A 26,496-nucleotide genomic window follows, 5' to 3' on the forward strand; every position below is an offset into this window, starting at 1 on the left:
TCGGTAACGAAAAAACCACTTACCTTTGAACAGGCAAAGTCCCGTTATGATTTTTTACGAACATGTAACTTAACCTTCATTCAGGCACAGCATTACACCAATAAGGTATTAACCTTTCTAAGCAAAGAGGATTGGAAAAATAGGCTAGATGATGCTTACCCGAATGTGGGCTACTCTAGAAAAGCATAACATATTTTTACCAGATTTTAAGACTACCACATCATGCCGATCACTTTCAAACGGGTATAACTAGGTGGCGGTCACATTTCCCTTCACTGGAAGAAAAATACATTTTGCGTGTTTTCTTATATTCTACTAAAACAATATCTGCTACATCCTACAAAGAAATGTTTTTCAAAATACTATATAGAGGATACCCATTTCCTCATCGTTGCAGTTTAATTGGAATAACTAATTCATCGGCATGACCGAAATTGAACCAATATGATGTAAACCTATACCACTGCTTGTGGGAATGTGCAGTAATCCAACTATTTTGGTTAACAGCACAGCAATTTGCAGTGGCTCATTTACTAAATTTCCTCTCTCTGTCTCTGGTATGGGCAATATTAGGTTACCTCCTGAACACTCCTGAAGTTTTGGTGGGATGCAGAAAATTGGTACTGTTCATATCTTCAATTGCTAAAAAATGCAAATTGCAGCAGAGGATTTATTCTACCACACCATCAATTGCCATGTTTAAAGAAAAATTTATCCAAATGTTTAAACTTGAATGGAGTGAGACATCCCTTCACAAAGAAAACCAAACTGAATTTTTTTTCTAGTTTGGGAGAGTTACATTGACTCATTGCCAACTGAAACTAAACAACACATATATAAATGCTTTCAAATGACTCTTTGGTACGAGACTAGGGTCTTTTTGCAAGACCCTCCAATCCAACTTATTTGAAATAGGATGAGTAGTCCGGACATGCATGGCTTCTTTCTTTGTTTCTTACTCTCTTTGTTTCTTTTCTATCGTCTATACTCCTTATTCTTCTTTCTTCCTTTTTATTTTTGATCAATGAATTATTTTTCCTTACTTCAATATATATTTGTACCCCACAAATTATTATGTTGTGACTTGGTGGCCGGGGTCTCTGAATATATATTATTAAAGTACCTAGGATGAGGGTAATGCCTACACACACCTAATGTTCCGATATGTATATTTTCTGTGTTATATTACATTGGTACCATGGTCAAAATAGCTGATTCATAATGGAACTATGTTTATGTCATAATTGTGGACAGTGTCAGACTGGGGCATGAAAGGCCCACCGGGGGAATGCTGTGTTAGGGGCCCATGCACATAGGTGTGGCCAGGATCCAGTGAGGGTGTGGCTAGCTACCACCGAGGCTTTATACTGCACAGGACTATGGTTCATTTTCTACAGTATTTTGCTGTTGTTAACCATTAGAGAGTATATGATCTGGGCCCCTTTATAAATAAATATAGTGAATACTGCTAGTCCATTCATGATAATGTGCCAGATTAACAGCAGCCATACTCTAGAAAGTAGATCATAGTAGAGATGAGCGCCTGAAATTTTTCGGGTTTTGTGTTTTGGTTTTGGGTTCGGTTCCGCGGCCGTGTTTTGGGTTCGACCGCGTTTTGGCAAAACCTCACCGAATTTTTTTTGTCGGATTCGGGTGTGTTTTGGATTCGGGTGTTTTTTTCAAAAAACCCTAAAAAACAGCTTAAATCATAGAATTTGGGGGTCATTTTGATCCCATATTATTATTAACCTCAAAAACCATAATTTCCACTCATTTTCAGTCTATTCTGAATACCTCACACCTCACAATATTATTTTTAGTCCTAAAATTTGCACCGAGGTCGCTGGATGACTAAGCTAAGCGACCCTAGTGGCCGACACAAACACCTGGCCCATCTAGGAGTGGCACTGCAGTGTCACGCAGGATGGCCCTTCCAAAAAACCCTCCCCAAACAGCACATGACGCAAAGAAAAAAAGAGGCGCAATGAGGTAGCTGTGTGAGTAAGATTAGCGACCCTAGTGGCCGACACAAACACCGGGCCCATCTAGGAGTGGCACTGCAGTGTCACGCAGGATGTCCCTTCCAAAAAACCCTCCCCAAACAGCACATGACGCAAAGAAAAAGAAAAGAAAAAAGAGGTGCAAGATGGAATTGTCCTTGGGCCCTCCCACCCACCCTTATGTTGTATAAACAGGACATGCACACTTTAACCAACCCATCATTTCAGTGACAGGGTCTGCCACACGACTGTGACTGATATGACGGGTTGGTTTGGACCCCCACCAAAAAAGAAGCAATTAATCTCTCCTTGCACAAACTGGCTCTACAGAGGCAAGATGTCCACCTCATCATCATCCTCCGATATATCACCGTGTACATCCCCCTCCTCACAGATTATCAATTCGTCCCCACTGGAATCCACCATCTCAGCTCCCTGTGTACTTTGTGGAGGCAATTGCTGCTGGTCAATGTCTCCGCGGAGGAATTGATTATAATTCATTTTAATGAACATCATCTTCTCCACATTTTCTGGATGTAACCTCGTACGCCGATTGCTGACAAGGTGAGCGGCGGCACTAAACACTCTTTCGGAGTACACACTTGTGGGAGGGCAACTTAGGTAGAATAAAGCCAGTTTGTGCAAGGGCCTCCAAATTGCCTCTTTTTCCTGCCAGTATAAGTACGGACTGTGTGACGTGCCTACTTGGATGCGGTCACTCATATAATCCTCCACCATTCTTTCAATGTTGAGAGAATCATATGCAGTGACAGTAGACGACATGTCCGTAATCGTTGTCAGGTCCTTCAGTCCGGACCAGATGTCAGCATCAGCAGTCGCTCCAGACTGCCCTGCATCACCGCCAGCGGGTGGGCTCGGAATTCTGAGCCTTTTCCTCGCACCCCCAGTTGCGGGAGAATGTGAAGGAGGAGATGTTGACAGGTCGCGTTCCGCTTGACTTGACAATTTTGTCACCAGCAGGTCTTTGCACCCCAGCAGACTTGTGTCTGCCGGAAAGAGAGATCCAAGGTAGGTTTTAAATCTAGGATCGAGCATGGTGGCCAAAATGTAGTGCTCTGATTTCAACAGATTGACCACCCGTGAATCCTTGTTAAGCGAATTAAGGGCTGCATCCACAAGTCCCACATGCCTAGCGGAATCGCTCCCTTTTAGCTAGTTCTTCAATGCCTCCAGCTTCTTCTGCAAAAGCCTGATGAGGGGAATGACCTGACTCAGGCTGGCAGTGTCTGAACTGACTTCACGTGTGGCAAGTTCAAAGGGCATCAGAACCTTGCACAACGTTGAAATCATTCTCCACTGCACTTGAGACAGGTGCATTCCACCTCCTATATCGTGCTCAATTGTATAGGCTTGAATGGCCTTTTGCTGCTCCTCCAACCTCTGAAGCATATAGAGGGTTGAATTCCACCTCGTTACCACTTCTTGCTTCAGATGATGACAGGGCAGGTTCAGTAGTTTTTGGTGGTGCTCCAGTCTTCTGTACGTGGTGCCTGTACGCCGAAAGTGTCCCGCAATTCTTCTGGCCACCGACAGCATCTCTTGCACGCCCCTGTCGTTTTTTAAAAAATTCTGCACCACCAAATTCAAGGTATGTGCAAAACATGGGACGTGCTGGAATTTGCCCATATTTAATGCACACACAATATTGCTGGCGTTGTCCGATGCCACAAATCCACAGGAGAGTCCAATTGGGGTAAGCCATTCTGCGATGATCTTCCTCAGTTGCCGTAAGAGGTTTTCAGCTGTGTGCGTATTCTGGAAAGCGGTGATACAAAGCTTAGCCTGCCTAGGAAAGAGTTGGCGTTTGCGAGATGCTGCTACTGGTGCCGCCGCTGCTGTTCTTGCGGCGGGAGTCCATAATCTACCCAGTGGGCTGTCACAGTCATATAGTCCTGACCCTGCCCTGCTCCACTTGTCCACATGTCCGTGGTTAAGTGGACATTGGGTACAACTGCATTTTTTAGGACACTGGTGAGTCTTTTTCTGACGTCCGTGTACATTCTCGGTATCGCCTGCCTACAGAAGTGGAACCTAGATGGTATTTGGTAACGGGGGCACACTGCCTCAATAAATTGTCTAGTTCCCTGTGAACTAACGGCGGATACCGGACGCACGTCTAACACCAACATAGTTGTCAAGGACTCAGTTATCCGCTTTGCAACAGGATGACTGCTGTGATATTTCATCTTCCTCGCAAAGGACTGTTGGACAGTCAATTGCTTACTGGAAGTAGTACAAGTGGGCTTACGACTTCCCCTCTGGGATGACCATCGACTCCCAGCAGCAACAACAGCAGCGCCAGCAGCAGTAGGCGTTACACGCAAGGATGCATCGGAGGAATCCCAGGCAGGAGAGGAATCGTCAGAATTGCCAGTGACATGGCCTGCAGGACTATTGGCATTCCTGGGGAAGGAGGAAATTGACACTGAGGGAGTTGGTGGGGTGGTTTGCGTGAGCTTGGTTACAAGAGGAAGGGATTTACTGGTCAGTGGACTGCTTCCGCTGTCGGCCCAAGTTTTTGAACTTGTCACTGACTTATTATGAATGCGCTGCAGGTGACGTATAAGGGAGGATGTTCCGAGGTGGTTAACGTCCTTACCCCTACTTATTACAGCTTGACAAAGGGAACACACGGCTTGACACCTGTTGTCCGCATTTCTGGTGAAATACTTCCACACCGAAGAGCTGATTTTTTTGGTATTTTCACCAGGCATGTCAACGGCCCTATTCCTCCCACGGACAACAGGTGTCTCCCCGGGTGCCTGACTTAAACAAACCACCTCACCATCAGAATCCTCCTGGTCAATTTCCTCCCCAGCGCCAGCAACACCCATATCCTCCTCATCCTGGTGTACTTCAACACTGACATCTTCAATCTGACTATCAGGAACTGGACTGCGGGTGCTCCTTCCAGCACTTGCAGGGGGCGTGCAAATGGTGGAAGGCGCATGCTCTTCACGTCCAGTGTTGGGAAGGTCAGGCATCGCAACCGACACAATTGGACTCTCCTTGTGGATTTGGGATTTTGAAGAACGCACAGTTCTTTGCGGTGCTACTGCTTTTGCCAGCTTGAGTCTTTTCATTTTTCTAGCGAGAGGCTGAGTGCCTCCATCCTCATGTGAAGCTGAACCACTAGCCATGAACATAGGCCAGGGCCTCAGCCGTTCCTTGCCACTCCGTGTGGTAAATGGCATATTGGCAAGTTTACGCTTCTCCTCCGACAATTTTATTTTAGGTTTTGGAGTCCTTTTTTTACTGATATTTGGTGTTTTGGATTTGACATGCTCTGTACTATGACATTGGGCATCGGCCTTGGCAGACGACGTTGCTGGCATTTCATCGTCTCGGCCATGACTAGTGGCAGCAGCTTCAGCACGAGGTGGAAGTGGATCTTGATCTTTCCCTAATTTTGGAACCTCAACATTTTTGTTCTCCATATTTTAATAGGCACAACTAAAAGGCACCTCAGGTAAACAATGGAGATGGATGGATACTAGTATACAATTATGGATGGACTGCCGAGTGCCGACACAGAGGTAGCTACAGCCGTGGACTACCGTACTGTACTGTGTCTGCTGCTAATATAGACTGGTTGATAAAGAGATGTAGTAGTAGTATGTATGTATAAAGAAGAAAGAAAAAAAAAACCACGGGTAGGTGGTATACAATTATGGACGGACTGCCGAGTGCCGACACAGAGGTAGCTACAGCCGTGGACTACTGTGTCTGCTGCTAATATAGGCCCTCATTCCGAGTTGATCGGTCGCAAGGCGAATTTAGCAGAGTTACACACGCTAAGCCGCCGCCTACTGGGAGTGAATCTTAGCTTCTTAAAATTGCGACCGATGTATTCGCAATATTGCGATTACTAACTACTTAGCAGTTTCAGAGTAGCTCCAGACTTACTCTGCCTGTGCGATCAGTTCAGTGCTTGTCGTTCCTGGTTGACGTCACAAACACACCCAGCGTTCGCCCAGGCACTCCCACCGTTTCTCCGGCCACTCCTGCGTTTTTTCCGGAAACGGTAGCGTTTTCAGCCACACGCCCCTGAAACGCCGTGTTTCCGCCCAGTAACACCCATTTCCTGTCAATCACATTACGATCGCCGGAGCGAAGAAAAAGCCGTGAGTAAAAATACTTTCTTCATAGTAAAGTTACTTGGCGCAGTCGCAGTGCGAACTTTGCGCATGCGTACTAAGCGGATTTTCACTGCGATGCGATGAAAAAGAACGAGCGAACAACTCGGAATGAGGGCCATAGACTGGTTGATAAAGAGATGTAGTAGTAGTATGTATGTATAAAGAAGAAAGAAAAAAAACCACGGGTAGGTGGTATACAATTATGGACGGACTGCCGAGTGCCGACACAGAGGTAGCTACAGCCGTGGACTACCGTACTGTACTGTGTCTGCTGCTAATATAGACTGGTTGATAAAGAGATGTAGTAGTAGTATGTATGTATAAAGAAGAAAGAAAAAAAAACCACGGGTAGGAGGTATACAATTATGGACGGACTGCCCAGTGCCGACACAGAGGTAGCTACAGCCGTGGACTACCGTACTGTACTGTGTCTGCTGCTAATATAGACTGGTTGATAAAGAGATGTAGTAGTAGTAGTATGTATGTATAAAGAAGAAAGAAAAAAAAACCTCGGGTAGGTTGTATACAATTATGGACGGACTGCCGAGTGCCGACACAGAGGTAGCTACAGCCGTGGACTACCGTACTGTACTGTGTCTGCTGCTAATATAGACTGGTTGATAAAGAGATGTAGTAGTAGTATGTATGTATAAAGAAGAAAGAAAAAATAACCACGGGTAGGTGGTGTACAATTATGGACGGACTGCCCAGTGCCGACACAGAGGTAGCTACAGCCGTGGACTACCGTACTGTACTGTGTCTGCTGCTAATATAGACTGGTTGATAAAGAGATGTAGTAGTAGTATGTATGTATAAAGAAGAAAGAAAAAAAAACCACGGGTAGGTGGTATACAATTATGGACGGACTGCCCAGTGCCGACACAGAGGTAGCTACAGCCGTGGACTACCGTACTGTACTGTGTCTGCTGCTAATATAGACTGGTTGATAAAGAGATATAGTAGTAGTAGTATGTATGTATAAAGAAGAAAGAAAAAAAAACCACGGGTAGGTGGTATACAATTATGGACGGACTGCCCAGTGCCGACACAGAGGTAGCTACAGCCGTGGACTACCGTACTGTACTGTGTCTGCTGCTAATATAGACTGGTTGATAAAGAGATGTAGTAGTAGTATGTATGTATAAAGAAGAAAGAAAAAAAAACCACGGGTAGGTGGTATACAATTATGGACGGACTGCCCAGTGCCGACACAGAGGTAGCTACAGCCGTGGACTACCGTACTGTACTGTGTCTGCTGCTAATATAGACTGGTTGATAAAGAGATGTAGTAGTAGTAGTATGTATGTATAAAGAAGAAAGAAAAAAAAACCAGGGGTAGGTGGTATACAATTATGGACGGACTGCCGAGTGCCGACACAGAGGTAGCTACAGCCGTGGACTACCGTACTGTACTGTGTCTGCTGCTAATATAGACTGGTTGATAAAGAGATGTAGTAGTAGTATGTATGTATAAAGAAGAAAGAAAAAAAAAACCACGGGTAGGTGGTATACAATTATGGACGGACTGCCGAGTGCCGACACAGAGGTAGCTACAGCCGTGAACTACCGTACTGTGTCTGCTGCGACTGGATGATAAATAATGATATAAAAAATATATATATATCACTACTGCAGCCGGACAGGTATATATTATATAATGACGGACCTGCTGGACACTGTCTGTCAGCAGAATGAGTTTTTTATAGAATAAAAAAAAAACACCACACAAGTGAAGTCACACGACGAGTGTTTAACTTTTTCAGGCAATCACAATATAGTATACTATACTACTAACTATACTGGTGGTCAGTGTGGTCAGGTCACTGGTCAGTCACACTGGCAGTGGCACTCCTGCAGCAAAAGTGTGCACTGTTTAATTTTAATAATAATATGTACTCCTGGCTCCTGCTATAACCTATAACTGGCACTGCAGTGCTCCCCAGTCTCCCCCACAATTATAAGATGTGTGAGCTGAGCACAGTCAGATACGAGTGTTTAACTTTTTCAGGCAATTACAATATAGTATACTATACTACTAACTATACTGGTGGTCAGTGTGGTCAGGTCACTGGTCAGTCACACTGGCAGTGGCACTCCTGCAGCAAAAGTGTGCACTGTTTAATTTTAATAATAATATGTACTCCTGGCTCCTGCTATAACCTATAACTGGCACTGCAGTGCTCCCCAGTCTCCCCCACAATTATAAGATGTGTGAGCTGAGCACAGTCAGATATATACATAGATGATGCAGCACACTGGGCTGAGCAGTGCACACAGATATGGTATGTGACTGAGTCACTGTGTATCGTTTTTTTCAGGCAGAGAACGGATATATTAAATAAAACTGCACTGTCTGGTGGTCACTGTGGTCAGTCACTAGTAAACTCTGCACTCTCTACAGTTCTACAGTACTCCTAAGCTCCAGTAAATCAGGTCAATCTCTCTCTCTCTCTCTTCTAATCTAAATGGAGAGGACGCCAGCCACGTCCTCTCCCTATCAATCTCAATGCACGTGTGAAAATGGCGGCGACGCGCGGCTCCTTATATAGAATCCGAGTCTCGCGATAGAATCCGAGCCTCGCGAGAATCCGACAGCGTCATGATGACGTTCGGGCGCGCTCGGGTTAACCGAGCAAGGCGGGAAGATCCGAGTCGCTCGGACCCGTGAAAAAAAACCTGAAGTTCGGGCGGGTTCGGTTTCCGAGGAACCGAACCCGCTCATCTCTAGATCATAGTCCTGTGCAGTATAATGTAACATAAATATAATGTTTATTTCCAGTGCACAGTCTGGAATCTGATCCCTGGAGAAGGAGGTGGGCCTACAGGCAGTGGGGCCCACCGGGGGTTTTCCCCTGAACCCCTGTGGCCCAGTCCAACCCTGGTTGTGGATTATTTTACATCTAGGACAATATTTCTAGTATAAGCAAAACTACATAATTTAGTTGATGTTAAAGTGACAACATATTATAAGCGGCTGTGGACCTACCACTATAGGTCGACAGTCTCTAGCTCGACAGGGTCAGAAGGTCGACTGGTCAAAGGGACGACATGAGTTTTTTTGGTGTAGTTTTCTTCGTAGAGTGACCGGGAACCCCAATTAGTGCACTCACAAGTAAGAAATAGGAACTAATAGGAATCCTAAATAATAAAACATGTAACCCACGATGCATTACATCACATTGTTACGTTGGGTAACCTCTGCTTTGGACCAATGAAAGTTGGGGACCTACAAATCCAGAAGACGCCACTACCAGAGCCTGCACTAAGCAACATGGAGTGTGCCTTCTGATGACATGAATCACGAAGCATATACCCGTGTCACTAACCACAATACCCGTGTAAATCTCAATGGGAAGATAATGCCAGGGATCCTTCTCTGCACAAGATCGGCATCTCTCATCTGCACGGATCACTCGCTCCAATTTGCAATTGCAGAACTTTCTTCGGGCAGCACCCACCCTGTGGAATGACCTCCCACGCAGGATAAAACGCTCCTCTAGCCTCCAAACTTTCAAGCGTTCCCTGAAAACTCACCTCTTCAGGCAAGCCTATCAAATTCCTGAACCGCCCACATAACCTTCAGAAGCATTCATATCTAATTACATGCCATCAGCACTGTTTGCAATCTAGTGGGTCCACTATGCTCTAGAGCCTACCCTTGTGTATGCTTCCTATTTCCCTATAGATTGTAAGCTTGCGAGCAGGGCCCTTCTACCTCTATGTCTGTCTGTTATTACTCAGTTTGTCTTATCACTGTTGTTTCCAATTGTAAAGTGCAACTGAATATACTGTGCTATATAAGACATGTAAATAAATAAAACTGACCTTTAGGTATGTTGTTAAGCCAAAGAGGGAGATGATTATTCTTTTGGATCTGAACATCGAGATGATATATGGTAAAACCACAACTAGCAACTATGGGGGTAATTCCAAGTTGATCGTAGCAGGAAATTTTTTAGCAGTTGGGCAAAACCATGTGCACTGCAGGGGAGGCAGATTTAACATGTGCAGAGAGAGTTAGATTTGGGTGTGGTGTGTTCAATCTGCAATCTAATTTGCAGTGTAACAATAAAGCAGCCAGTATTTACCCTACACAGAAACACTATAACCCACCCAAATCTAACTCTTTCTGCAAATGTTATATCTGTCCCCCACCCCACCCTCTGCAGTGCACATGGTTTTGCCCAACTGCTAAAAAATTTCCTGCTGCGATCAACTTGGAATTACCCCCTATGTGAGGCCAATTGACTGTAACACATATCAACTTGGAGAGTGATCATCTCCCTCTTTGGCTAATAATAATAATAATAATAATAATCAATCATCATCATAATAAATAGTGGGAGATCTCTCTATACCAGGGGTTCTCAGGTTTTGTTTTTATTTGCGAGTACAAATAACCAATATGTGATTAGTTCCCCGTTGCCACCACTGCCCTGTGGGTGAAGCTATATGTGTGAATATATATGTTGCACTTACAAAATGTTATGTGACTCGTGCACAGTAAAGTGGGGCAGTGTATGTGACCAGATCGGGTATGTAGTTCCCTGTCTTCTGAGTAGGTGGGTTCTGATGAGTGCATGGTTTACCCAGAAGTGATGGACGAGGGGACACTGCATACTGAGGACTGCTAGCTGTGCTGCAACCAGTCAGAGGGGTGCAGGAAAATTTGTGGTTTTCGGTTACCAAATATGGCAAATATGTACACAGCCGAATACCGTAGCGATACTCAGCGGCACATTGCCTGCAATTGAATTGTCCCCATGGTTCTTATTAGATGCTAACCATTGAGGCATATTTCTAACTTCTGTTATTGCTCTGATAATTTCTCTGTTCAGAATTGTAGCATTGAGTAAATACTGCAATAACACTTTATGGATTAGCATGTGCAAATCTACAGATAATCTGAAGATATAAACAATGCCAATCTATAGTAGTAGGTTTCTTATTACGTTACTTGAACACTGAAACGAGTTTGGAGATATTGGTGCTCTGTAATAACAACTCGGTTGCTGGGAGTGAAGGGATATCTGTTGGTCGCTGTCCTGTGTATAGCTTAGTGGTGTTATTTGCCCTCTATGTTGGTAATCAGATCCTCTCTATGTGACGTGTGTCAGCCAATACTTATATACGTGGATGTGCTAGCTCATGGAGGCATGCAGTGAATCTCACACTTCATCTGGCAGACAGTAGTTTAATAACTCGCCTAGTAGCTGACTCCAGTCAGCAGTAAAACTAGTTTGGGTGTTTAACTACTTTGTCTAAAATGTAAAATGTCTGTAAATTGTCCTGCACTGACAAATGCTGTACTCTCCTGGAGATAGAGGCATGCAGCTTGTTCCTGATCGACTTCCAGTTTTCCCACAATCGTAAAATTCCCAGTACAGATCTTTTTGGTCCCATATTCAATGGTCTGATGCTATCGCTCGATCTGTGACATCTGTAAATCCAGTGATCTGATAGATGAGATTGAGACAAAAAAAGCAAATTTTGATACAAACCTTTTAAATCATGTCTGGTCTAATATGGATATTACACAAACACAATACAAACCATGCGCTGATACATTTAAAGCTTTATTTTCATTTATAACGTGCAGTACATAAATTGGGTAATTTAAGGTTCGTCCGTACAGCGTACTCTAGGCAAGTCTCAACACACATGTAAATGAGCCCTTTGTAGGTTTAGGCAGCAGGGAAGGGAGGGTTAGGGTGAGGCAGTACTGGGGAGGGTTAGGGTAGGGGGCAGGGGAGGGTTAGGGTACTTTTGGATGGGCTGTCGGTCGCTTGGATACTATGTTAATACACGTTAATGGAAGACGTTTTAGGGGTTTTGATATGTAGTAAAATAAGTTTTAGATTTTTTTAACACTCCTGCCACCCGCTGGCACTCAAATTCCCCTTAACATTTTTACATTCCATGCCACACAGTGCACCATTTCACATTACATGCTACATGCCCCCAAATCACATTACACTCCCCACCATGCCCCCAATTCCCATTACACTCTCCACTGTGCCCCCCAAATCACAGCATAAACCAGTGTGCCCCCAAATTACATTATACTCCCTACTGTGCCCTTAATTCACATTACACAGCCAACTGTGTCCTAATTCACATTACACACCCCACTGTGCCCCAATTCCCATTACACACCCCACTGGCCCCCAATTCACATTATACTCCCAACTGTGCCCACAATTCACATGTTATTCCCCCTTGCGCCCCAATTCATATGCCACAGTGTGCCGCCAATTCTATTATGCTACTATTACTATAGTACTGTTGTGCTACCAATCAGTGTGATTCTACCTCAGCCATCCATCCAGGAAGCCATCCAGGCTGGGACTGCCACAGGAGGATGAGGGTGTAAGCATGCAGATTAAAGATGGCTGTGCCTGGCGGCAGGAGCTCTGGAGTCACTGCAGTGGACAGAGCACCTGGGGGGAAACTGCATCGCTGTGCACTACCTTGTATATAGTGGAGCGCTTGGCAGATTAGGTGCCAAACGCACCACTACATAGAGGACAGCGGCCAGTGTATCAGCTAATGGCGGCGTAAGGCAGTGGCGGTGGTAAGAGGGCGGGCGCATGCTGCACCCACAGTGCACATGTGCTGTGGGCAAGGCACCGCTGGCACACCGCTAGTTACAGCCCTGCTGTCGGGATTCTGATGGTCGGGATTCCGCTGTTGGGATTCTGACCGCCGCCATCCCGTCTATTGGGATATCATACTAAATCCGTGAGAGCTGGTGGTGGTGGTGGTGGAGGCTGGAGATGAGCAGAATCAGGGGGACATTTACTAAGCAGTGATAAGAGTGGAGAAGTGAGCCAGTGGAGAAGTTGCCCCATCAAGTAATCAGCAGCTCTATATAATTTAATAGTATGCAAATTATAGATGTTACTTCAGTGCTGATTGGTTGCCATGGGCACTTCTCCACTGGCTCACTTCTCCGCTTTTATCACTGCTTAGCAAATGTCCCGCTCAGTCCCCATGCTGCCTGAGAGGAAGCTCCGGGATCTGCCCCCACTGCAGGAGACCAGGTAGGACCTGCACTGCTGCTGCCACCCTATGGACATGCAAGGGAAAGAAGCACAAACACAACAGGTACAGCCAGGGGGTAGTGATGACAGGATATATTGCTATGGATTGTTTGAGGAAGGGCCCAATGTATTCTAAATCTGCCCCTGCCCATAAGGTGGAGAACACCCCTAAATATGGAAACAAGACTGGACTGGGCTGTGCCCTGCTGCCTCAGGATTGCACACAGGGTAGTATGATTAGGAGGTCACTAGACCTACAACTGAAGGCCACAAAAAATTATTACAGTAGGAATCAATATGCTTAACACAAAGTCTATGACACAAAGTCTATGACACAAAGTCTATGACACAAAAGAAGACTGTGCAATTGCAAAAAGTCATTATTTCTCACAGTGGGGGTAATTCCAAGTTGATCGCAGCAGGATTTTTGATAGCAATTGGGCAAAACCATGTGCACTGCAGGGGAGGCAGATATAACATGTGCAGAAAGAGTTAGATTTGGGTGGGTTATTTTATTTCTGTGCAGGGTAATTACTGGCTGCTTTATTTTTACACTGCAAATTAGATTGCAGATTGAACACACCCCACCCAAATCTAACTCTCTCTGCACATGTTATATCTACCTCCCCTGCAGTGCACATGGTTTTGCCCAATTGCTAACAAAAATCCTGCTGCGATCAACTTGGAATTACCCCCAATAGTTGTATATTATACATGACAAGGGAAATGGCACAGATCAGTGGCAGTCTGACTACCCATGCTCATTCGGGATCCGGACAAGATGCCGGCAGTTGGAATACCAATGCAGGAATCCAGACACCCGCCAGAATACCGACGTTGGGATCCAGAAAAGGTCAGGACACCGACGCTGGACTACAGCCAGCCGGCATACTGACCGTAAGTATAGCAGGAGGGTTAAGTTTAGGCAAGGGGGTGGCGGGGATAAGTTTAGGTGCTACCACCGGAGGCTAGGGTTAGGCTGCGGGAGGGGAGAGGTTAAAGTTAGGCTGCAGGGAGGGGGGTGGGGGTTAGGCACCACCAGGGGGAGGTTTGGTTTAGGCACTAATGGAGAGGGGTTAAGTTTAGGCTGCGAGAAAGGGGGTGTTTGGTTTAGGCGACAATGAGGGGGAGGTTAGGGACCAAAGGGGGAGGTTGGGATTAGGTGCGAGAAGGGAGGGTAAGGGTTTGCGGGTAGGGGAGAACATAGGTAGCTCACCCCTGTCTGGATTTCAATTGTCGCTCATAGAAGGCTCTCAAGCTCTGAAGACTGGGAAAACACAAATCTGATTACATTTATGACTTGCTTTTGTTACAAAGTGAAAAGGCATGTGTCCTTTATTGCATGACAATCCCAGGCCTCATCTTTATTACGGTTTTCATGTGCACGTACTTTATATAGAGAGAGAAGTAAAATAGTCTTTCATTTGGAAACTTTGGAATTGTAATAGTGAGACAGTCTAGCTTAGGTCTCTGAGATGCGACTGCGAGGATCTTTCTCCCCATTCCACTGGTTCTTAAATGGATGTGCACCCTCTTAATTTATTCCTCTCATCTTCATGTCCTATGGCAGATGCAAAGTCAAAACTGTTTACAGTAGTTGTAATGGGAGGTTGTATGTAAATGGCATCTCCCATTAGAATCATGGCGTCCTACACATGGCAAATCTAGAAATATTGTTACGTAGCCTTTTTGTCATTGTGGGGTGCTATGTTGAGGACCTTCAAACTGTGTAAACTGATGTCTGGGTTTTTGGCAAATAAGAGGAATTAGTTTATGTAGGTGGGTGATGCTACCTGCCATGAGGCACGAGAATACAATGTTAAAAGAGCTTTAGAAAAATGTGTGCACAATAGTTTTATTTGAAAACATTACGGCCAGTAAAAGGTAAGCAAAGACAATCAATAAGGGGAAAAAATAAAAAGCACAAAATAAGAGAGAGAAAAAAGGACAGATAAAAAAAAGCAAAAAGAGTGATGGTAAAAGAGAAAAGAAAAATTAAGACTAATTAAATGAAAAAAATAATAATATGAGATGGATAGTTGTGGTATTAAAAGATGAGAGTCAATGTGTCCTCATACACCTATACTTTTTGTGCAATATGGCACAATGCATAACATTACATGGTGTAGGTCACTGATATCAGACCTGACTTTTTAGACAGACTACATCATTTTTTCCTCAATTTTGCTACTTTTCCTATATTTTGTGTCTTACTTTGCTTATAGTATACTAGGTACACAACATAATTAGCAAATTTTGTTGTGAAGGAATTGGTATACAGTCGCAGATTAAGCATGACAATGCATAGTGCGGGTCACTTGTATCGGACCTGTCTCTTGTCTTTTTATCCTAGATTCAGTACTTTTTCCTGAATTTTGCTTTTTTTTCTTCATTGTGCTACTTTTTCCCCTCAATATTGTTTCTTAAGGGCCCTACACACTGGCAGATAATACTGCACGATGTGAACGTTCTCGTTCATTAATGAACGAGAACTCGTTCATATCGTGCAGTGTGTAGACACCAACGATTAACAATGCGCGGCCCCGCGCTCGTTATTCGTTGGTGCCCCGTCGCTTATGCATGCAGGCCAATATGGACGAGATTGTCCATATTAGCATGCATTGCTATGGCGCCGAGTGACGGGGCTAGTGAAGAAACTTTACTCCCACCGTCACCGAGTCACCCGTCGGCCGTATCCAGTCCACCATTGGGCAGCTTGGCGGCGGATCTGCCAGTGTGTAGGGCCCATTATATTGCTTATAGTGTACTAGGTACTTAGAGTTAGTGATTTAGCGCGGCTAACTCGCATCGTCCGTGGCGCATTAGACAGGGCTATTTGGCGTGATTTCAGAATAGGTGTACTGTATGTGCACACATCTGTATTAATAGTATTGGACTACAATATAATGAAAAAATACAGGTAAAAAAAAAGTATTCTATGCATCTTTCCTGAATATTATTTAGACCTGTAAAATATATGCTAATGCGCATATACATGAGATAAGGAATAAAACAAATTCAACACAATGATTATTATCTAAAGAATAAAGAGATATATAACCTGTACTGGCAGTAGAAGCAGTTTCCGTTTATGCCACAATTTATTTTAGTTATTAACAGTTTCTTATGTAGCGCAACATATTTCATTGCACTTTAAAATTAGAACAACAGTAATAGAACAAACTGGACAAAATCAGACAGACATAGAGGTAGGAGTTACAGCGATGAGATTTTGTGGTTTTCTGCATTTCTGTAAAAATCAGATTATTCATTTTCTGTCTCTAAAACTTGATATGCATCTAAGAAAAGTATTCAGTCATTATTTCATATATATTCAGTAAAAGAATCTAAAATTATATCATATAACAATTGCCTGAGATTAAAGGTAAAACCAATATTTTATCTACAAAACACACAAATACAGGGTGAATTAAAAAGTCGCAGTACACCCTTTTGTTTCAAAAACTGTGCAGGAAATGGGAAACCTGAATGCTCCAGTAAGGTATGGATGAGGTGGGCTATCTTTTATGGTATGTACCGAACATGGACGCCATTTTGAATCTAAGTCAGTTTTCCCATTTTCTGCACAGTTTTTGAAACAAAGGGGTGTACTGCGACTTTTGAATCACCCTATATATTATAGTTGTCTGCAGGTATTACTTTGTCATTACAAAATACTTGTATGGGTTGGCACATCTGCATTAATCCAACAAACTGGAAAAAAAATGATGCATGTTAGTCAGTCTGTCTAAGATTAAACTAGTAAAGGACCCACTGTACAATGAACAGATGTGATATACAACAATAAAGAATAGATACACTGTGAAATGTAGCAGGATTACGTAGGACTGATACACATATTAAAACACACCTGTCATCAGATCCTGTGAGGATAGTTAAGCATTATACAGTGAATTTTGAAAATCTGAAGTATAGTTAAATGACAAAAATAAAAAATATTTAAAATAGAAAATATTTAAAGCTTAAAATAGAGATGTCTATTACCTTTTACTGTAGGATTCATGGAAGACTGGTACTACTGTGTTTAAGGCAAAAATGCAGAATTAGCTAGAGATTTTTTTTAAGTACACCCTGTTTAATTGAATAAAATATGTACTCATGTTTTTTTTTTAAATATTTTATTTATAGTTTCAAAAATGAACAGCAGCAACAAAAAAGAAAAAAAAACAGCAAATAGCAAGGGAGCACAGCACGTTTTGATAAATTATATGCATAAGAGAAAAGAATGGTCAACAGATTGTAAAAGAGTACAATTGTACACAGCTGTATGTTGTACTGTAAATCCTCATATACTCACTACTGCAAATCTGTATGTTACTAGTGAAAAGAAAGTGCAATGTACTGGTTCAAACTATGATCATAACATTTTATTTCATAATCTTCTCCCATATCCAAAATTCCGAAATATTGAATATTCCAATATACAGAACATTTTGAGCGTGACTGAGATAGCAACAACTTTGCTTTCTGATGGTTCATTATACGCAAACTTTGTTTCATGCACAAAATTATTAAAACTATTGTATACAATTACCATCAGGCTATGTGTATAAGGTGTATATGAAACATAGATGTATTCTGTATTTAGACTTGTGTCTGATCCCCAAGAAATCTTATTATGATAAACAAATATTCCCAAACACGGAAAAATCCAATATCCAAAATCCTTCTGCTCCCAAACATTTGTGATATGGGAGACTCAACCTGTGTATATATATATATATATATATATATATAATCATAGAATTTGACAGCAGATAAGAACCACTTGGCCGAAGAGAGATAAATTAGATAAATACACTATTTTTTCCCAACATTATTGGTTTATTGCTTTCACAAACTACTAGAAGCAAAGTACATGAATGACTATGATAAGTACTCGAAGCAAGTACATGAATGACTCTCAAAGCTTTCTTGTAACATAGTGTACACCGTACATATTAAACGTTCCCATATTGTATTTTGCAGAGCGATAACATTGTATTTTGTGGAGCGATAACGCTCCTAAAATGCTGCAGGCATAGTTTAAATTGTTTATTTATTTGCACCAGCCCATGTAGACCCAATAATTAAAATTTCCTATCACAGGCACAAGTAATTCGTAGAAAGTACGGTGGATAAAGTAATTAATATCTGTTCTCATTCTGTCTAAATGTATATTTATTTAGTGGTATTTAAAATACAATAGAATGTGCATCATTTATATTTATTAAGTTGCTCAAACAGGTATATAGTAACAAACAATCAAAGAGTTATAATGTAACATACGTCAAGAAAAACATACAGCGTGTGTTGTCTGCTATTGTAAACCTACAGGTCCCAACAAGCCTTACCTGGCACAAATTGGCATTCAGTCAGGGCATATCATAACTTGTACTTCTTAAACAGCTGGCAAACCAAAGGGTGCCAGGCCAGCCGAAACATCAGATAGGGAAAGGTGTCCATCGTCTACGTAACTGCTCAATATGTGCACAAGAAAAATGTTGCACTCAATCTCTGGCCTAGATCTGTCCAATTTGTAGTCACAGAACAAGAGTGAAAAGACGGGGAACACTGCTATGTAACCATGTAGGTATAAAGTAAAGTGAAGCACTGTAGTGAGGGTACAATTTATGCAGAACTGAGTGAAGGGCAGGGTAAGCATGGGGAATGCAAAACTGCCTTTCATTCTACAAATATGACATAGGGTATATAAAGCAAACATTTTACAAGGCTCATGTTCTGGAAAGTACACTAGCTGCATGATTGGGCAGTGCTATAAATGGCAACTAATCTATACAGTAACTAGCCTGGCATAAAATGGGTTTTCTATGCACCTGTTACCCACGTCTGACTTTTGTGCTTTCCTAAAGAGGGGCCAAGGTCAGTGGTGAATTCCCATTAGGCACATGTCTAGGGGCAGCACTGGTTTGGGGCGGCACTTGGATGCTTGTATTGGTACCGTAAAGCCCAAAACGTACCAGTAACTGCTAAGTATTTCACTGTATGGTACCATATGCCATCTTAAATGAAGCCTAAATGGGTAGGACATGCACATACTGCTCCTGTAAGCTGTGCTACTTAGTAAATATGTATACAAACAGTAATTATAAATAAAAAATGTCAGTGTTTTTTTAAAATATTCTATTAGATTGTCTATCATCAAATGAGGCCTTATATCCAATCAATGAAAATAATAAAATTATGCAAGGGGGCGGGGACAGCCTTTACTTTTGTGCCTAGGGGCTCTCTCTCACCCCTGGCCAAGGTGCACATTTAGGGGGATACCAGTTGCCAAGAAACCCCCCCCTCCCCCAACACACACACATTCAGTACAACACTGATGGGTAGGTCATGCAACGCTGCTGAGGATTTCCTCTCCATCAGCATGAACGTATGGGGTTACAGAGGACATCATGACACAACAGCTTTTCTTCCTGGTGAGTAAAGGTCTCCCAGCGGTTACTGGATATTAGTGATTTACTTTACATATAATAACTCTGGTATATTGTATATTACGTTTCAATAATCTGTGGCCTCCCAGATGGCAACCCGAGACTAGCACTGGACAAGCAGGGAATGATGTCAGTATAATCCATTAGATGGAGGTCTACAGATCTCATTTACCATATACACGTGGAAATATAATGCATATATATATGAATGCAGTATACCATGACTGTCTTTTAATCATCTTCCTATTAAACAGGGAAGAGCAGTTTGTGGTGTAACAACTACTCTCATCCTGCTCTTGTCTGAATTACAAGAGTAAATGTGGCTACGTGGTCTCAGTTCCTGCATTCAGCATTAATCACCAGCAGTTGTGGAACTGAAATCCTAGATACGCCCTTCCAACCACATGCTGTCATAAGGAGACCTGCTGGAGAGATACTAGCTATCTTAAAGGCTGCAACATACATAAGATTAAGGGCCTGATTGGGACTTGCGCTCATCCGGTGTCGGATGTAGTTGTGCAGTCTTGTTTTACTGAACGTGTCTGCGTCGCATGCGTCCATGTGTTTGGACAAAGTTGCAATTGCGATTTCAGATGCACACACGGTGAAGTGTACTGAGAATGTATTGGGTGCCGAGAGAGGGTACAAATTACCTGGGCCCAGGTCTGATGAAGGGGCCCAGTGAGGGTCCAATAGGGGCCCAGGCCCCCTCTCCCTTACCTGGTAGCAGCATCTGCGGTTCTTCTCGGCGCTGCACACGCTGCTGTGTACTGGGCTGCAGTGTGGCAATGGAAATGCTTAAAATACTATTTTGTTCAGTAATTTATATATTTATATATATTCTAAGGGTACATGACCACACCTCCTGTGGTTATGCCACGCCCCTTGAAAAGTACCTGGGCACAGCCCGGCTCTCAACTGCCCTATTCCTGGGAGGTGGCTATATAGAGGCACGGAGGCGGTCCGTTTTATGGGCATGTTATGAGAGTGTCACAGGGTGTGTTGCTGAAGTCTTTGTCTACACCAGTGGTTCCCAAACTGTGTGCCGTGGCTCCCTGGGGTGCCTCGGGACACTTGCAGGGGTGCCCTGGGTTGGTGGTCCAGGACCAATGCAAATTATATATGGTCAATATAATAGGCAAAACCAGTGCTGGTGGCTATCAGTCATAAAATATGGGGACAAACAGAAGCAAATCTTGTCCCTCACCACATAACTGACCCTAAGGATGACATATAAACACAATCTACTTAATTTAATATTTCTTTCTAAATTTCTCAATAAGAAATTATTGGCCTAGGGGTGCCGTGAAAAAAATTCTGATACTCTAGGGCACCGTGATTCAAAAAAGTTTGGGAACCACTGGTCTACACAATTAATCGCTCACATTGGAGGCCATTCTCCAGCGGATAATATGCACCTAGCATAGGGTTAGTGCACTGCAAACCAAGCATGAATACAGCATCTAAAGACACACAAAGTGGATGTCTCAGTTCTTGCAGTCATACGCACAGATGTACAGGGAAGGGCTTTTACCAGTACTAGCACAAAACCGCAGACGTTCAGCAAAATATGCGCACACAGACACTGCTGCGTCCAGCTCAGTCCCTAAGCATGCATTGCACATGCAACTATAACTAGTAACAAGCCCCATTACTCTATTTTACATTTATATTGTGTAAACTAGCTTAATGTAAGTTACCTATAGGACAATATATAGTTACCTATAGGACAAGACTGCTCAGCACTCGTAAACCAGTCAGGCAAATCTACCAGGAAGCTGAGCCTCATAAACATGTTAACATGTGCCAGTTGTACAGAAAAGGCCATTACCCAGTACCCTCTAGCTGAGCATGTTGCCCACACCCTGAGTCCCAACCACTTGGACACCGACCAGTTTGCCACTTGGACCACCTGTGTGTGTGCTGGAATTAGGGCACTTGCAACTCCCCATCATGCACAAAGGGAAGGGGCAGATACACTGACAGGAGACAATGAGACAGAAGGCACATAGGAGGTTAAACAGCAGGGACTGTCTGATCCTAATGTGCAAACACACGCCAGCCAGCCAGAAAGTGATGCATCTATGCTGGCTGCATGGGAAGCCATTCATTCCTAAACCTGAAACTGAAAGTACTCAGCTGCAGCACACAGACGGAAGTTCACATGGAATAGAAAAGCCCATAGGAGGGACAGGAGTCATTTTTTGATAATGCTATTCGCCTATGGCATGTGCGCACAGCAGTTACCTAGCTGTCAGAGTGCTGCTGCTGGTTATGTGATCCTGTGACATGGACCCTGCAAGGCAGAAGCACTTCCACCGACACCATTCACCATGACTGCAACCCAGCGGCTTATGCAACCACTCTCCAGACAATGTTAAATGGTAAGAGGAGTCCTTTGTTCCAAGTGTGGGGGTGACATTTATGTGGAGCAATCAGAGACTCACTCCAGGTACCTGTATCAGCAGAGCATCGTAGGAAGGTATAATCCAGATGCATGCGATTATTTAGTCCCATTGATAACGCATATTCCCGGGAGCACAGCGGTCCAGCGGCCGGGATCCGTGCGGCGGTGCCTGAGCGCACTCTCCGCTGCGCAATGCGTATCTCCGCCGCAGCCACAGCTCCTTCCAGCAGCGCAGCCCGGACAGAATGAAAGTTTTTTCTGTTTCCTCCTCGCTTTTTATTATTTGCAAACTAGGGACTTTCCCATTGATTCATAACGAAAGTGAGCACCTACAGTAGTCGCTGGGAACAGGTTGGTGTTGCTGGGAAATCACGCAGCACAATGGTAATTACTTTGTTGCAAGATAAGAGAATGAGGATACAGATTTTGTCAGTATTTGCATCCAGCCGTCTGTTGTAGAGACAAGCATTGCAAAGGTCTCCGGCCAGTGGGCACCTCCTTTATTTCCTTGTCTTTCATTCAAGGAAAGTTCATTGCAGTAGCTGTGTTTCATTATTAACTTTTTGTGCTGAATATCAGGAGTGACACTTTTACAGCCATGCATTAACTAGATAAGCCAAGTACATTGTACAGCGCAACAGAATAGGTTGGCGCTATATAAATACAGGTGGTGAAAAAGCAGAACAATCAGCCTTTATGCACCTGCACCAGCTGGGCAGAGAGAAAGGTTGTGGAGTGGTTTAATGAATGTATCTCTTGTACAGTTATCTACCATTATACTCTAAGCGTTTCTGTGATAATAGTTATTGCACAAGAAATCTTTTGGACGTTTAGATACAGAACAGGTAACAAAGGGGGGAAAAAGTAAAAAATATCTTTATAAATATATTTAAGTGCAAGTATCGTTAGCAGCGATAACGCGATCTGCGATCGCAAATAACCTAATTCCCGAAATATCTGCTTATCGCAGCCTGCGTACTCCTATCCTATTCCAAAATGTCGTTAAGAGGATTTGCGCGATAATTCTAGCCTGCAAAAGCAGAGATAAGAATGGGAGAAAATGGGGAAATCTGCCTGTACCCCCCAAAAAGCCAAACTAATATAGGAAAACATTATAAAGGTCTATTAGTGGCCATAATAAAACTATTTGGTGTAATTAAATTGGGTTAAATTGCTGTTATATGCAAAAACAATTTAAATGTGGAAAAATAGTAGCAATTTTTTTTCTGCAAAATAAGCGCTCTCATTAAATTTGGGGTACATAAAAATGGGTATAAGTATACAGTATATTTGGGTCATTTTAAGGGACTTTAAAAAAAAAGTTAAAACGCTTGTCCCACTCATAAAGCAACCCAATATACCTGTCCCATACCGTGTACCCCAATTTCCATCACTTTGCATTTTTTGACCCCAAAAATAACGTCATTATTGGTCAATTAAAATAATTAAAAACTTCTATGTGCCTAATTAATCATTCACGGGGGTGTCCCAGGGGTTCTGAACCAAATCCCATTTTTACCTTAAAATAGGGATTTTGGAATAGTTATCCCCTGCTCAGAGCTGGTGAAGACAAATTTGCAGTAAACCCTATGGAGACTTATCACCAGTAAATTTTTGCCACTAATAGGATACTGAATTACTGCAAATGCGATAATTTATCACTAAACCACGTTATCATGGCTAATTGGATACCCCCCTAGTAAATTTATGAACATTTAAGGGGTCAATCCTATTAGGTGCGAGTTGCAGAATACGAGTTGCCTTTTTCTCTGCAATTTTGTATTTTACAATCCAATTAGAAACTCGCATTGAACCAGGCAGAGTAAACTCACGTTTTTCTGTTTGAACCTCACTGACAGTGAGAGGTGGTAGGGAAAATTTTTATTATACGAAAATCAAATTTTTTTTGTTGCTTTGTGCATTACAAATTTAATTAGAGTGTTTATTTTTTTTAAATTGCTTTTTATATTTTACATTTTTTTAAAGTCACCCCAAAGTACCCCTAAAGCAACTTTTTTCCTACTTTTTTGAATTTTGTATTTGTTTTTTTATATGAAAGTAAATGAAAAAGGTTAGCTTTTTACCATTTTCTTACTTTTGTAAAAAAATTAAATAAAATTAATCAGATATTTGATGTTTAATAATCTCCAGTACGTTCCTTATGACCTCAAACAGCCTTCTGTATGATTCTGCAAACAAAATTGTCACTGTTTTTGGGATCTAGGAAGGTCACCCCACTTTTTCATGCACTTCTCTCACATCGCATATGGCTGAAATTATGCATAACCCCACTACGAGTGCCGCAAACAGGCATTTTTTATGAGACTGGAGAATTGTCAGGAGCGTGCATTTGTGTGGCTGGCACATAATTGCATTGACCCCTATATATTTATGTATTTGGGAAATGTAAATACTCTATATAAGGTAATAAGCTTATGTGATGTCATTATGGTTAATTATATACTGTAGATGCCACTTTAGCTCACCAGTGGTGCATTGCTTTACTCCAGCTACAAGTAAGTGAGTGATCTGTTATGCCACTAGACAACGGGAGATTTAAACACAGCTGCCAGTTTCTTTGGTGTTTTTCAGTTTCTTAGCTGTGGACAGAGCACATTTTTTGGGCTACATCATCTAACCGATGTGTTTTGATACTTGTTAAGTCGACCCCATATGGCTGACATGCAGTTTAATATGGTCAAAAGGTCGACAGTGCTTAAGGTCGACAGGTTCAAAAGGTCGACATTACAGTGTTGGCTAATATAGTCACACCAAGTTTCCTGTGTCTTCTTATTTTAGATATTTTCAGAAAGGTAATTCTTAATTCATGAGATCATGTTCTGTTCTTAACAGCTAATAAAGAAGGAGTTGTTTTATAGTACAATGCACTTAATTTATTACACAAATGATTGCTTTATCCTTGTGCTTATCCAGGGAGTTAACAAGTGTAATAGTAAATACAGTATGTGTAGGGCCTAATGGTATGGGACTCTCGGACACCCATTGGTCGACAGTGGGTAGGTCGACTCTAGAATTAGGTTGACACGGCCATTAGGTCGACCTGAGAAGGTCGACAGGAGTTTATTATGTTTTTTTGGTGTCGTTTTCTCCGTCAAGTGACCGGGAATCCCAGTTAGTGCACTGCATCCCCTTGCATGGCTCACTTCGCTCACCCTGCTGCGGGGAGGTTACTGTTCCCAATCGTAGTCTACGTGGATCGTAAAGTATGACAAAGTCCCCAAAAAACCCTCACGTTGATTTTTTTCATGTCGACCTTGTTCATGTCGACCTAATAGCTGTGTCAACATATTACTAGTGTTGACATGTCCACTGGCGACCAATGGGTGTCGACCTAGAGTCCGTATACCAATGCTATAACTATTTTCTCCAAATTGCTTAAGTAACATCTGAAACCCTCCTGGGGACTGTCCATAGTATTACTGAGGTATTGTTTGACAGCGTTCTCCTTTTTACACATTATGGCAGACAGCGTCCCCCTTTTTACACATTACGGGAGACAGCGTCCCCCTTTTTACACATTACGGCAAACAGCGTCCCCCTTTTTACACATTACGGCAGACAGCGTCCCCTTTTTACACATTACGGCAGACAGCGTCCCCTTTTTACACATTACGGCAGACAGCGACCCCTTTTTACACATTATGGCATAGTCTCCTTTTACACATTAGGTAGATAGATAGATAGATAGATACTTACCGTCTCTCCGCTGGCTCAGGCAGTCAGGCTCCTCGGTGCAGCAGCTGCTTGCAGATCCCGGGCAGGGGAGAAGGAGGAGGAGGGAGGGGGACTCGGGAGCCGCAGCAGCGCAATATAATTGGTGGCGGTGCGGCTGCAGCTGTCCCCCTCCTTCCGCACTGGCTGGCCGCCGCCGCTGTGAATGCTGGGATGAGGGAAGTGCATCCCAGCATTCACAGCAGCGACAGCCAGCCTATGTGGAAAGAGAGGGACAGCTGCAGCAGCGCCGCCACCAATTACATAGCGCTGCTGCGGCTCCCGAGTCCCCCTCCCTCCTCCTCCTCCTTCTCCCCTGCCTCCGGAGCTGCTCCTCTCCTCGCTCCGGCACAGGCGGCTTGTAATAAGTCAATTTGACTCATTACAATACCCCGAGTCTGACATTAGGGAATGTGGGCAGTTGCGCCCTTAGGGTGACTGCGGTGTGCCAGGCACACCTGGCACACACGTAGTTACGGCCCTGCCCAGTCACCACACACACACACACACGCACACAGATTGTCTCCTCCAGTGACTACACACACTGCCTGTACACACACACACACACACACACACACACACACACACACACACACACACACACACACACACACACACACCCTGACCCCTCCAGTCACTACAAAAACAGCCTGTCTCCTACGGGATCCGGTCTGAAGATCGACAGTGTCTAGGTCGACA

At 43.2% G+C, this 26,496-nt stretch overlaps 1 long non-coding RNA gene across 1 annotated transcript; it reads right to left on the reverse strand.

The window, feature by feature from the left end:
- Window positions 1–11,338: 11,338 nt before the first annotated feature.
- LOC134928323 (uncharacterized) lies at window positions 11,339–22,296 on the reverse strand. The gene is made up of 2 exons (XR_010177891.1): window positions 22,115–22,296; window positions 11,339–11,616 (listed from the first exon to the last, which is right to left on the reverse strand). It is a non-coding gene; the product is annotated as an uncharacterized LOC134928323 (long non-coding RNA).
- Between the last annotated feature and the right edge of the window lie 4,200 nt (window positions 22,297–26,496).

The sequence above is a fragment of the Pseudophryne corroboree genome, chromosome 5 (assembly GCF_028390025.1).
Source record: "Pseudophryne corroboree isolate aPseCor3 chromosome 5, aPseCor3.hap2, whole genome shotgun sequence".
Lineage (NCBI taxonomy): Eukaryota > Metazoa > Chordata > Amphibia > Anura > Myobatrachidae > Pseudophryne > Pseudophryne corroboree.